We start from the raw sequence: 11,322 nt of genomic DNA on the forward strand, positions 1-11,322 counted from the left end.
CTAGGGTACAGCGCAACACCCTAATAATGGGTGATTTCAACTACCCCACCATTAACTGGGAAAACTACTCATGTACCAACTCTTTTGCTCAACATTTTCTAGAATTCATAAATTCCAACACCTTGGATCAACTTATTCACACCCCCACCAGGGCAGCAATATCCTAGACCTGGTCATTACCAACATGGGAAACCGGTGTTCCACACCAGAGGTCAATTCCTCGTTGGTCAGATCCGACCACAAGCTAATCAGCCTAGACATCCACATCCCACCCCCACCCCAATTAGGGAAACCATCATAAAAAACTTCTCCAAAGCCAACTTCACACTTCTTAAGACAGAAGTGGCAAACTTCATGACACCCATGCAGATGGACAATAGAGGTATGACTGCCGAATCCTACACAAATGTACTTTATAAGCACTTACACGAGTGCATGGATCATGCTATCCCTAATAGAACCAAGATGTTATCCTCCAAAAAAGGAAGCCAATCTGGTGGTCCTCTGCCATAAACAAACTCTACAACAGAAGAAAGAAACTGTTGCAAAAAAGAGTAAAATCCCATGACTGGAGGAACTCCCTGGTCAACCTCAGTAAGAATCTGAGATCCCTCATAAAATCCTCCAAAGCTAGTTACAAAAACAAAATTGCCACTGACTCTAAAGACAACCACAAAGCATTCTATAGCTATGTCAAGAATCTAAATGGGAACACTTAGATCTGCTCTGAGTTACAGCACAATGGCACTAAATATACAGAACCAACTGATATTGCCAACATCCTAGCAGATAGGTTCAGTGCTAACTTTACCCCCCTCTCACCCCCTAGAGGGCCCATCTCTATACCAGAAGAATGCAAAGTTCCTATAATCACGGCTGTACAGGTAAAAAACACACTCTCCAAAGCCAAGAACACAGCATCCATGGGACCTGACAATATCCCAGGCTGCGTTCTACATGAACTACAGAATGAACTGGCACCCTACCTAAGTACCATGTTCAATCATAGCCTCACCTCAGCCTTTGTACCCACTGAATGGTGCACCGCAATGGTTGTCCCACTCCACAAAGGGGGAGCCATGACAGAACTACTACTAGGGAACTACCGCCCCATCAGCCTGATGAGCCAGGTCTGTAAGGCCATGGAACGTATCATCGTGGAACTCATAAACAAAGACATTGGTAATCTCCAAACTCTGGACCCTACCCGGTTTGGATTTGTAAAATGCAGATCATGTCTCCTAAACCTGATTGACTTCTTTGAAGCAGTCACCAAAGCCATAGATGAGGGTAAAATGGTTCACACAGCTTATCTAGATCTCGCCAAGGCTTTCGACACCATCCCCCACTCTGGAATTATAGATAAGCTCACTAAACTAGGTATAAATCCCTATGTCACAAGATGGGTTGCCAACTGGCTAATGGACAGAACCCACACTGTGAAAGTAGCGGATTCCAAATCCGACATCAGACCAGTGACAAGTGGAGTACCACAGGGTTCAGTCCTGGGTCCTCTCCTGTTTGGTATCTACTTCTCTGAAGTGCAGGCCAACACAGAAGGTCTTTGGCTAACAAAGTTTGCAGATGACTGCAAACTAGGAGCCATAATTGAAACTCCTAACGATGTGGACAAACTACAAAAGGGCCTCACTGAGACAGATACCTGGTGTCAAAGCCATGGCCTGAAGCTCAATGCCAAAAAGTGTATTGTCATCCCCTTTGGTAAAAACTCTGTACCCATGAACTACCACATAGCTGGTAGTCTGCTTAATGCCGAAAATGTGATAAGACCTTGGGACACAGGTGGACAGTAGTCTCTCCTTTGGTAATTACATCACCACAGTGGTCAGGAAATCCTTCTATGTGGCTCATCTCATCACAAAAGGATTCTCATCCAGAAAAAAAGAGGTCATTGTTCCCCTCTACACATCACTCATTAGACCTATAATAGAGTACAACGCTCCTTTTGGTATGTACCTCACAAGACATCTACAACAACTGGAAAGACCACAGAAATACTTCACAAAGAGGATTACTGGCCTCAAACAGATGCCCTATGCAGACCATCTCAAAAAACTACAGCTTTACTCCATTGCATATCGCCTACTCAGGGGCGATCTCTGCCTAACATACAAAGCTATGTCAAACCCAGAGCTGTTGGACATGCTCCACTTAAAGAAATCCCAATTCCTCCAAGCTACACGCTCTAGGGACCTAAACCTTGTCACCACAATAAACAGAACATGCTGGAGGGATATATTCCTGTCCCAGAGACTTCCCACACTCTGGAACAGACTACCTATTTATGTCAAACAGAGCTCCTCATTAGCACTCTTCAAGAAAAATCTTGATGATTGGATGGGAAATGGGAAATTCGCCCCTGGGATTACTTCTGTGGCTCTGCTTGACAGGGGCACAGGAAAATAATTTTCTTGGATGGCGAAAGCCAGGGTACATTTTTTGGCTAGGCTTGTATGGGCCCTAGGGCCGATAGCCTAGTACCTACCTATGAACATATGAACACAAGAAATGCATACGGAGGCTTATTGCTAGAGAAAATAGCATATGTCATGCTAAGTTATAGAATGCACCATAGCAGGCCCTGTGGCCTAGGCCAAGTGGCAGGTAGTGTACCCACAAAGATGAGAATGCACACATATGCAGTTGAGTTGCCGCCTTGCAGCACATGCATGCACAGCTGAGATCCCAGACAAGGACTACACAGTAAAGCTCATACCAGTTTTAGTATATACTTGGGAAGCAAATTGATGATCTAGACACTAAGAAAGGGGAAAGCACAAGAAGACTAACACACAGTAAGCTTCTGTAAAGGGAAGAGTTGCTGAGTGTAGGAGGAGATAACTTACATTTGTGGGATGGGTGCAATTTCCTTTTTTTTCAAGAGGGTGAGCGGGAGACAGCACAGAAAATGTCTGGGTAGGAAGGACGATGTAGGGATAGCTATTGGGCAAACAAACAGACATAAATGACAGATAAAAACATACAGGCAAGGTGCTGACACATATGGGGGCACAGAGGAGAGATGCAGACAGGCAGAGGAAGCTCACTTGTTTATGAAGAGGACTGGACATTACACTGGGGGCAGTGACACACAAGAAAGGAGAACACCATGAAGATATGGTGTGGTGAAGACTGCCTGCAAAGATGCATAATGGTAAGCCCAGCCAAAAGTCACTCACTTCTGTGACTGTCCTAACATCATGACCGATGACCAAACCAATGGCAAGCCAAACCAAAAGTCAGTCACTTCTGTGACTGCCCTAACATCATGACCGAGCCAATGGCAAGCCCAACCAAAAGTCAGTAACTTCTGTGACTGCCCTAACTTCATGATCGATGACTGAGCCAATGGCAAGCCAGACCAAAAGTCTGTCACTTCTGTCACTGCCCTAACATCTTGATCGAGCTACTGGCAAGCCCAACCAAAAGTCAGTCACTTCTGTGAATGCTCTAATGTCATGACTGAGCTAATAGCAAGCCCAACCAAAAGTTAGTCACTTCTGTGACTGCCCTAACATCATAACCGAGCCAATGACAAGCCCAACCAAAAGTCAGTCACTTCTTTGACTGCCTTAACATCTCCAAGCCAATGGCAAGCCTAACCAAAAGTCAGTCACTTCAGTGACTACCCTAATGTCATAACTGATGACCGAGCCAATGGTAATCCCAACCAAAAGTCAGTCACTTCTTTGACTGCCTTAACATCTCCAAGCCAATGGCAAGCCCAATCAAAAGTCTATCACTTCTGTCACTGCCCTAACATCTTGACCAAGCCAATGGCAAGCCCAACCAAAAATCTATCCCATCTGTGACTGCCCTTATATCATGACCAAGCTAATGGCAAGCCTAAATAAAGGTCAGTCACTTCTGTGACTGTCCTAACATCTTGACCAAGCCAATGGCAAGCTCAACCAAAATTCAGTCACTTCTGTGACTGTCCTAATGTCATGACCGATGACCGAGCCAATAGCAAGCCTGACCAAAAGTCTTTCACTTCTTTGACTGTCCTAACATCATTACTGAGCCAATGGCAAGTCCAACCAAAAGTCAGTCACTTCTGTGAATGCCATAACATCATGACTAATGACCGAGCCAGTGGCAAGCCCGACCAAAAGTCAGTCATTTCTGTGACTGCCTAACATCATGACAAATGACTGAGCCAATGGCAAGCCCGAAAAAAAGTCAGTCACTTCTTTGACTGCCCTAACGTCTTGACCGAGCCAATGGCAAGCCCAACCAAAAGTCTGTCAATTCTGCGATTGCCCTAATAACAAGACCAAGCCAATGGCAAGCCTAAACAAAAGTCAGTCACTTCTGTGGCTGCCCTGACATCTTGACCGAGCCAATGGCATTCTCAGCCAAAAGTCAGTCACTTCTCTGACTGTCCTAATGTCATGACCGAGCCAATGGCAAGCCCGACCAAAATTCAGTCACTTCTGTGACTGTCCTAACATCATGACTGAGCCAATGGCAAGCCCAACCAAAAGGCAGTCACTCCTGTGATTGCCCTGAGTCAATGGCAAGCCCAACCAAAAGGCAGTCACTTCTATGACTGCCCTTATGTCTTGACCAAACCACTGGTGGCCTAATGATCTCAGCCAAGTAGTTGTGCAACTCTGTAAGTCGCAAAAGGGCACACCTCAGGATACCAATAAAGGTATCCAGCCCCTACTCTACCTCTGCCATCATCAGACCCTCCACCTCATGCTGGGTGACTCAGTAGGACCACTCCCAGTCACACTGCCTGATGGGGAATCTACACACCTCATCTCACAAGTGAATTAGCACCAGAGGCCTCCAGTGACCCTTCCAGGTCACCATTCACAGGATGCCCTTTGTCACCCTGCAGAGAGCAGCCCTGGAGACAACTGGGGAGCAAGCAAATATTTCTGAAACAGATGCAGAGTAAGCTGGAATCAGATGTACCACATCTGGCTTCATGGTCCACATTGCACAAAACCTGAACAGAATGGAAGAAAAGAAAACAACAACAACAACAACAACAACAACAGCAAAAAAATAAATAAAATAAAAAGATGACAGTGATAAAGAGAAAAACAAAGCAAAAACAATGGTCACTAGGTAGTGGTAGACAACTTTGCACTTCAGGTCTTGGAATGAATTAAATGCAGTCAGCTGAGCAATGCCAACACAAAGGTGATATACAAGTCTGGGTTGCAACTACAGGACAGCAATGTGGATTAGAAGGTGGGATATGATTCAAGTTACCCTGTCACAGGTGGGTAGGACAGCGGCATATTGTATGGGAGATAAGCAGACTGAGTAGAGTGAGTAAGAAGGTTAGACAGAAATAACGAAATTGTACCACTGAACAGCCAATCCCTGAGGAGGTTATGGGCAGGAGTATGCCATATGTGATCTATGATGGCACCAGACCACATATAATATACCACCAAATGCTGAAAGGAATAGTTCAGTGACACACAATCACTGTATAGCTTGTATACAGCTACAAAGTAGCCAAACATTTGTATGCCCATGATATGCTGGGTATAACTGTCCCAGGCTTGGGCTGCAGAATTGGCAGTCAGTAAGGCAGTGGAGACACCAAGACCAGTTTGGAGTACCTTCTTGAATGTTGCCGTCAGGTAATGTAACACTGCAGAGATATACATCTGTAAGTGAATATTTCTACCCCAAATAATCCAGTATGCAATAGGAAGGCACTGTCATGAGAACCTCATCTTAAAGCAAACAAACTAGAAACACTGCTAAAGTTACAGTGAAGCTAATCATAAGCACTAGTGCCGTTAAACCTAAGCAAAACCAGAAGCACAGGTTCAGTTAATTATTATCATTGCAAACACAAACAGCTAAGCAGGTGAGACAGGACAGTAATCTTAAACCCCAATGCCAGGGAAGGCATGCCAACATCCTCTGGTAAAACAAATTGTTTTCCTCTAACTCCATCCATGCTGAAAATCAGAGAAAAGAAAATAAAATGTGTGTACTAATGATCATCAACAACTGTTACCAGCTATCAAAAAGGCCTACGAATATAAAACCAATAATTATTAAGTCATACATACTCTAGATTTGGCAGCCTCTTCATAATCTCTTCTCCACGTTAGCAGAGATCAGGATGATGTTTCTTTGGGTTGCTGTGCTGATGTTGGCACTGTTCACCAGAGTTTATGATGCCCTTGGCATCACTCAACACCCAGGCAAAACAGTGACAAGCATCCACCTTGTACTGGGGACCATCATATGTGCCCTCAGCAGGCACTGCAGTATAGCAGGAAGATTTGTTTCTCCCTGCTCTACTATGTAGGAAGCCTAACAAAAGCCAGATCTTCCAGAAGACATAGCTACTTTCTTGATTTGAACCAGGAGGGAAATGGTGGCTGAATCAAGTTGATGCATATCACAAATGTCGAATGATGTAAATCAAATGGCAGCATGGCACCGTGCTGTAGCCCATGCCACTGTGTAATAATATGACAACAACAGACATGAGGTGGAGGAGGGGGTTCAGAAGAATGCCAGTTAGATATGAACTGTGCTTCTGCCAAGAGATATATTGCACAGTGCCATGCCAATCCACCCCAGAGCATGGTACTGATGTGCCATTGTGCTTCTATATGCAGCTGACTGGGTTGCAGAAGTCTGCAGGTGTGTGAGTGGTATGTGCAGTGTGTATGGCAGCATACCATGTGCATTCATGAGCAGACATGGGCCCGTTAGTGCACTTTAGGGCTACAAATGCAGTATACCAAGTGTGTGATTTAGAAATATTTATTCTAAATTGCTTCAATAGCATATATATTGTACTACTTGTACTACTTGTACTATTTGTACTACTTGTACTACTTGTACTACTTGTACTATTTGTACTACTTGTACTACTTGTACTATTTGCACTGTTGTACTACTTGTACTACTTGTACTATTTGTACTACTTGTACTACTTGTACTACTTGTACTATTTGTACTACTTGTACTACTTGTACTATTTGTACTGTTGTACTACTTGTACTACTTGTACTACTTGTACTGTTGTACTACTTGTACTATTTGTACTACTTGTACTACTTGTACTATTTGTACTGTTGTACTACTTGTACTATTTGTACTACTTGTACTACTTGTACTATTTGTACTACTTGTACTACTTGTACTATTTGTACTGTTGTACTACTTGTACTACTTGTACTGTTGTACTACTTGTCCTATTTGTACTACTTGTACTACTTGTACTACTTGTACTATTTGTACTGTTGTACTACTTGTACTATTTGTACTTCTTGTACTACTTGTACTATTTGTACTACTTGTACTACTTGTACTATTTGTACTGTTGTACTACTTGTACTACTTGTACTACTTGTACTATTTGTACTACTTGTACTACAATTCCCATAATGGCACCATAAAAGGCACATCACCATTATGGTAGTCTTTGTGTTGCATATCTACCTAATGTATAGCGTGCTGATTTTCTTCAGAGAGTATTACAGTGTTCTTAAAGAAGAAAAGTGTTCTGCAGGAGTTGTGGTAAGGTAAGGGCGGAGGTGGGATGCAGAGTTGTAAAAAAAGTCACAACCATCTTTATTTGGGCTACATACAATTCCCTCTTACTGTGGGTTTGTACCAAGTGTTTTTTTTTCAGTGCTTACCGTTTATCTATCTATCTATATGGGTATATGTAAGAAAACCAATGCTGTGCTGCAAAACATTGCAGCACTGATTACCTAAGAAAACTGACTGGCACTCAAAGTGCTGACCATTTAATATCTGTGCTCTAAAGCATATATTTGGAGCATGCAAATCGAAAAATAGTGTTTGTTGCAAGGGGCCAAACCTCCCCGCACCACTTGTGGTGATTTCTGCCTCCAACACCACTTACTCCCTTACTACATACATATACAAACTCTGAAACTGTGCAATAGTAGGCAAAACAAAGAACATTACAGCAATCTTGCACTGGGAGCTTATACTTATCTATCTATCTATATATATATATATATATATATATATATATATATATATATATATATATATATATATATGTATGTGTGTGTGTGTGTGTGTGTGTGTGTATGGTTTACCTTCATAATGTCGCATTGCAGCCCACTTTGTCGAGTCTGAAAATGATGTGACCAAAACGTCATAAGTGCAGAAACACAAAGTCCTGGAACATCATCTTTCCTCTCCAGGAAAGTAACTACTTGGCCACCAAGAAAAAAAAACACAACCAGTAGCAAATTACACTCAACAAAGTGGGGGCTGCCCCCACCACTTACATATACCAACTCTGAGATTGCACTACAGTGGAGAAAGGGCAAAGTTCTCCATGGTGGCCAAGTGGTTACTTTCCTGTAGAAGAAAGATGCTGTTCTGGGACTCTATGCTTCTGCATTTAGTTTTGGTCATGCTGTTTTCTGACTCGGTAAGGTGAGTTGCGATGTTATGAAGGGGAACCATACATTTATATATATATCTATATATATACATATATATATACATATATATATATCTATATATATATATATATATATATATATATATATATACATATATATATCTATATATCTATATATCTATATCTATATATATATATATATATATATATATATATATATATATATATATATATATATATATATATATATATACAGTATAGGTTCATAGGTTAGGTTCATAGGTAGGTACTAGGCTATCTGTCCTAGGGCATTTATAAGCCTAGCCAGAATATGTTGGCTTTCCCCTCCCTTTTAGACTAGATTCCTGAGCCCCTGTCCAGCAGGGCCATAGAAGTGATCCCAGGAGTGAATTTACGATTTCCCATCCACTCATCAAGATTTCTCTTGAAGAGGGTCGGCGAGGGGCTCTGCCTAACATGGACCAGGACTCTATTCCAGAGCGAGGGAAGCCTCTGGGATATGAATCTATCTCTCCAGCATGTCCTATTTATAGTTGTGCTGAGGGTTAAATCTCTGGAGCGTGTAGCTCTAATGGATTTGTTTTAATTGAGGTGGAGCATGTCCATTAGTTCTGGGTTAGACATGGCCATGTACGTCAGGCAGATATTGCCTCTGAGTAGGTGGTAAGCAACTGAGTAGAGCTGGAGTTTCTTTAGTCGAGCTGCATAGGGCATCTGTTTGAGGCCCACGATCCTCTTGGTGAGGTACTTCTGCAGTCTCTCCAGCTGTTGCAGGTGTCGGGTAATGTACATCTCAAATGGGGCATTGTACTCAATTATGGGCCTGATGAGTGACGAGTAGAGGGGCACAATGACATCTCTTGATCTAGATGTGAACCCTTTTGTGATTAGGTGAGCTATATAGAAGGTTTTTCTAACCACTTTGGCAATGTGATTGTCAAAGGAGAGGTTACTATCTACTTGGGTCCCCAGATCCCTAATTACTTCTTCCGTACTTAGCTGATTACCTCCTATGTGATAGTTTGTGGGCACTTTGTTTTTCCCAAAAGGGATGACTATACATTTTTTGGCATTTAGCTTGAGGCCATGGTTCTGACACCAGGTATCCGTCTCCGTAAGGCCCTTCTGGAGGATGCTTTTGTCAGCCGGAGAGTCGATTATGGCTCCCAGTTTGCAATCATCTGCGAACTTGGTCAGCCACAGTCCTCCCGTGCTTGCCTGTATCTCAGAGAAGTATATACCGAACAAGAGGGGTCCCAGGACAGAGCCCTGTGGAGCACCACTTGTAACCGGTTTAGAGTCAGACATGGCACCCGCAACTCTGACCATGTGAGTTCTATCCCTGATCAGTCTGCAACCCATCTTGTGATGAATGGGTTGATATTTAGGCTGGTAAGCTTATTTATGACACCAGAGTAGGGTATTGTGTCAAATGCCTTTGCGAGGTCCAAGTAGGCTGTGTGGACTGCCTTTCCCTCATCTATGGCTTTGGTAACTGTTTTGAAGAAGTCAACTAGGTTTAGGAGGCAAGATCTGCATTTAACAAAGCCAAATTGGGTAGGGTCCAGTGTCTGGAGGTTCCCAATGTCTTTGTTTGTGAGATCCATGATGATGCGCTCCATAGCCTTGTAGACCAGGCTAGTCAGGTTTATAGGGCGATAGTTCCCAGGATCCATTGTGGTGCCCCCTTTGTGGAGCGGGATTACCATTGCTGTACACCACTCTTTGGGTACATAACCTGTGGTGAGGCTGAGTTGGAACAGTGAATTTCTGTGAGGGTTTAGTTCTTTTTGGAGTTCGTGTAAGACACAGCCTGGGATGCCATCCGGTCCCATTGACGCTGTGTTTTTTTACTTTGGAAAGGGCTGCTTTCACCTGTGTGTCTGTGATGTCAGGGGGACTGCATACTTCTGGGATAGACACAGATCCTTTTGGGGGAGAGGGGGGGGTAAAGTTTGCAGTGAACCTGTCCACCAGGATGTTGGCAATGTCAGTGGGTTCAGTGTACTTTGTGCCATTTTACATCAGCTCAGAGCAGATTTGGGAGTTACCACCCAGATTCTTGACATAGCTAAAGAAAGCCCTGTGATTATCTTTAGAATCTTTGGCAATTTTTCTTTCGAAGCTAGCCTTTGATGATTTTATGAGGGATCGAAGTTTCTTGCTAGTACTGATCAGGGGTGCCTTCCCTTTTTGGGATTTTTCCCCATCATATAATAGTATCCTCCTTCTGTTGTAAAGTTTATTTATGGCCGGCATCCACCAGGCTGGTCTCCTGTTTTTGGAGGACTGAGTCTTGGTTTTACTTGAGATGGCACAATCCATGCATTCCTGTAGGTGCTTATAGAATGCATTTGTGAAGGATTCAGTGTTTTGGGTAGCATTTTCCATTAGCCCAGGTGCTTTGAAGTTCTCCACCTCGATCTTGAGAAGTGTGAAGTTTGCTTTTGAGAAGTTTTTCACAGTGGTTTCCTTGGCTGGGGGTGGGGTCGGGATGCGGATGTCCATAGTGATTAGTTTATGGTCTGATCTTACCAACGAGGGGTTTACCTCTGGTGTGGAACATTGATTCCCCCATGTTGGTGATGACCAGGTCCAATATGTTGTCCCCTCTTGTGGGAGTGGTGACCAGTTGTTCCATGGCGTTTGAGTTTATAAATTCCAGGAACCATTGGGCAAAGGAGTTTGGACTTGAGTAGTTTTCCCAGTCAATGTTTGGGTAGTAGAAATCCCCCAATAACATGGTGTTTGGTGAGACCTTTATATTTCTCCAGTGTTCTCAGGAATGTCAAGTGGGGGTCCTGGGACAAGGTGGGTGTCCTGTAGCAGGCTACAAACCGAAAAGCAGTTTTGCCCACTGTTAGTTACACATGGATGGTCTCCGATGCCTCGTGCAG

Source organism: Protopterus annectens, chromosome 10.part0 (assembly GCF_019279795.1).
Source record: "Protopterus annectens isolate FY-2018-M chromosome 10.part0, PAN1.0, whole genome shotgun sequence".
NCBI lineage: Eukaryota > Metazoa > Chordata > Ceratodontiformes > Protopteridae > Protopterus > Protopterus annectens.